The sequence below is a fragment of the Pseudonaja textilis genome, chromosome 2 (assembly GCF_049901715.1).
Source record: "Pseudonaja textilis isolate UNSWEBS1 chromosome 2, rPseTex1.2, whole genome shotgun sequence".
In the NCBI taxonomy this organism is placed as follows: Eukaryota; Metazoa; Chordata; class Lepidosauria; order Squamata; family Elapidae; genus Pseudonaja; species Pseudonaja textilis.
The window spans coordinates 151,266,043-151,269,363 of record NC_141991.1 but is presented as its reverse complement, the minus strand read 5'-3'; the positions used below and the strand labels follow the sequence as shown (position 1 = coordinate 151,269,363).

The 3,321-nt window shown below is 44.3% G+C and overlaps 1 long non-coding RNA gene across 1 annotated transcript; it reads left to right on the top strand.

Moving 5' to 3' along the window:
- The first annotated feature begins 2,025 nt into the window (after positions 1 to 2,025).
- On the top strand, positions 2,026 to 2,922 carry LOC148127172 (uncharacterized). The gene is made up of 2 exons (XR_015741465.1): positions 2,026 to 2,251; positions 2,379 to 2,922. It is a non-coding gene; the product is annotated as an uncharacterized LOC148127172 (long non-coding RNA).
- The last annotated feature ends 399 nt before the right edge of the window (positions 2,923 to 3,321 follow it).

Below are 3,321 nucleotides of genomic sequence, written 5' to 3'. Positions count from 1 at the left end.
CCAAGGGACACACATTCCTGATAACAGTCGACGCTTACTCCAACTGGCTGGAGGTAAGCACCATGAAATCCACCACCACGGAGGCCGTTATCAAAAAGCTAAACAAACTATTCACCACCCATGGCCGACTAGATGTGCTGGTGTCAGACAACGGGCCACAATTTACCGCACTGGCATTTGAAAAATTCCTGGCAGAACTGGGCATACGCCATGCATTGACAGCACCCGTCCATCCGGCGGCAAACGGGCGGGCGGAAGGCATGGTTCGTTACACAAAAAATGCCATACAGAAAATCAAAACCGGGGACATGCAGGAAAAAATAAATAAAATGCTATTAATACAACACATAACATCCAACACAATGACCAACAAGAGCCCAGCAGAACTTCTCATGGGCAGAAAATTACAATCCAAGTTAGACAGACTGCACCCCACATATAACCCTGAGACACCCCCAGACTCATCAAGCAACCACTGAACATTTAACACAGGAGACACAGTCTACGTGAAAAACTTCACGGGGGACCCACTCTGGGTACTGGCAAAAATAACCCAGGTAACAGGCCCCCGATCATACTGGCTACAAATGGATGATGGGCGAAGCTGGAAATGGCACATCGACCAATTAAGGTCAAGAATAGCCACCAACAACGAAGACAACTCGCATACACCACAAAAAGTTACTAATAAAGAAACCGGGGGGTGGGGACCTCAGGCAATAAATACACAGAAAAAGAAAATCCTAAAATGCAAACCGAACACCCCCAAGCCAAAATAAACCAGCAATACTCACCGGTAGATGACGAACCAGCAGCAGACGAACAACCCGGAGCTTCACCTGGAAGGAGCAGTCAAGCCAGTTCAACCAGCCCGGAAAGACCAGGCGGGAACAGCAGAACCGGCAGCTTAACCAGCCCGGGTAGACCGGGAGGGAGCTACCACAGTAGGCCCGGCTCACCCTTCCAGGCGGTTCCCTCAGGAGGGATGAGAGCGGCAAGGAGTCCGTCCGAACCGGCTGAAGACCAAACATCAACTGAGCCACGCAGGTCAAATAGGCAGGTACGAAGCCCCGCCTATTTGAGCGACTACGTGACCACATTGCGTAGGACTGAACCAAGAGGGGAGGGGTGTTCTATATTAACATACTCCAAAAGATGAAATCTGATTGGCCCAAACGGGCTGTTTCCCGATTGGTCTACTGAACGGCCGTGATTGGCTTTCTAAGAATCACCCACGATTGGCCGAGCTGATCATGGGAGATTCAAAGCCCTGTCATTGGCCGGCGAGCCGCAAGCAGTCCCTATATGAAGGGCTGCCGCGGCTCCAAGATCCTGTACAGAACTATACAATAAAATAAGAGCTTGAAGTACACTGGTCTCGCGTCTCTCATTGGGACCGATCTACCCGATCTAACACTGACTGAATGTTATTTAGGTGAATTCTGTCACACCACCTACCTGTGGCTGCTAATACCACTGTAGTGTATGCCTAAAGCAAAGGTGTCATTTAGCAGATGGGAAAGGGACAAAATTGAATAAATTCAAGTTGTTTTGCTATTCTGCCTCCAAAGACATACAGTGCTGACAAAGGATTGTACGAATAAGGTATAATGTAGCACATGCCAGACCTATGGCTTTAATCCCTACAAAAGCTCTAGGGGTTAAAAGAAATGTGGAAAATGAAAACATTGCAATGCATGTATTTCTGTTTTCTGAATCAGTCACCTCTGCCAGAAGTAGGGCATTGTTGCAATTTTTAACATCAACATAAGAAATTATATCTATGTCATGGATGTGCAGGAGAAAGGGAATAATGAAGAGGTGATGAGATTCTTCAAGCTGATCCTAGAACAGATCCAAGCTGAACATTTGACTCAGGGATGATAAACCACTATAATACGCTCTAAAGATTCTGTTTGTGTTCTGCCCCTTAAGTTAAGCAAACTGCCCAAGGCTTTGGGTTTTCATTTTCAAGGCTGTCTGGAGTCTTACCTGCCGCCCCTCCCCCCCTCCCCCCCTCCACCCCCCCCTTCCCGGTAATTCAATACAAAGGCCAATTGAGATTTGTATGGATCCACTCCTTGTTGTCAAGTATTATGGACCTGGTGCCATGAGGCCCAATGAAAGAATTTCTTAGGTGGTACATTGCTAACACAGGTACAGAGCTTAAATTGAAAAGGGTTTTGGCTTAATACTTGCAGCTAAGATATGGAGAGAATGAGAGAGGCTTGTCATTAATTTTAGGGAGGAAGTCATTAAAATGACTTAGTGCAAATTTCTCACAGACAGGGCAGAGTCTGTCCTTCCTTCCTAAGGAGACTCAGATTTGCTATACTGCATTGAGATATGTTATTCTGAGATCTGTCTGAGCGGCCCAGTACCCTCTTAGGTATTTGGAGAAAGAACAATCAAATTAGCGTGACTTCCACTGAATCACAAAAACAAAATTCCACCTCTTTCAAGCAACAATTGATATAAATAAGGTCTTATAAGGAGAACCTGGATATTCTACACCCTTGTGAGGGGGTGAAAAGCATGTAGGTAATTATTTTTTGGATGATTTTTCTGTCAGTTGCACTCCCATGGCTTTTGAGTTTAACTAGGTTTTTTTGCCTCCCAACAGTTGCCCCATCTGTTATTGTGAAAATAATTTCAGTGGCATGCTTAATTTAACAGATGAGGTTCTATACAATCTCAGTAGGGTTAAAGAGTACCTCAAGTGTCAGAGTTACAACATACACAGCAACTGGGAACACAAAGAGGATGCCAAGTTGGTGACTGATGTTTCCTTGAAGCACTTTGTAATTGGGAAAAAGCTCCTGAGCCCCTGGAACTCACAAGATGATCTATTTTTGGTAGTAGAACAAATGCTACCTGGTTGTACTACATGACAAAAGCAGGAGAATAAACCTTGCACTCCAATGTTGTATCCTTGCACTCTTACATGCAGAATAAAGGAGGTCCCCAATTAACCTATCAAAGCTTGGGGGACACCTATCTTTTGGGGGGACTTGCTAAAGTTAAAATGTTCCTGCTGAGGAGCATCTAATTCAAAGCTTTATCTACCAAATCAGAGTTTAAGATACATTGATTTTACATGCAACTTACATACAAGATATCATTTTATTTAGCTGCAATGAAATGAGGTCCCACTTTGAAACATAATCTGAATGTTGCTTTAGAGAAAGAATACTTCATTGCCAAATCTAGAAAACTGGGCCTTTTGAAATAGAGACAAGCACCCTATTTTCAAAATATATCAAATATATACATCTCAGTGAAAGCAAGAAGCTTGTGTGTACCCTGACTGATGCAAGATAG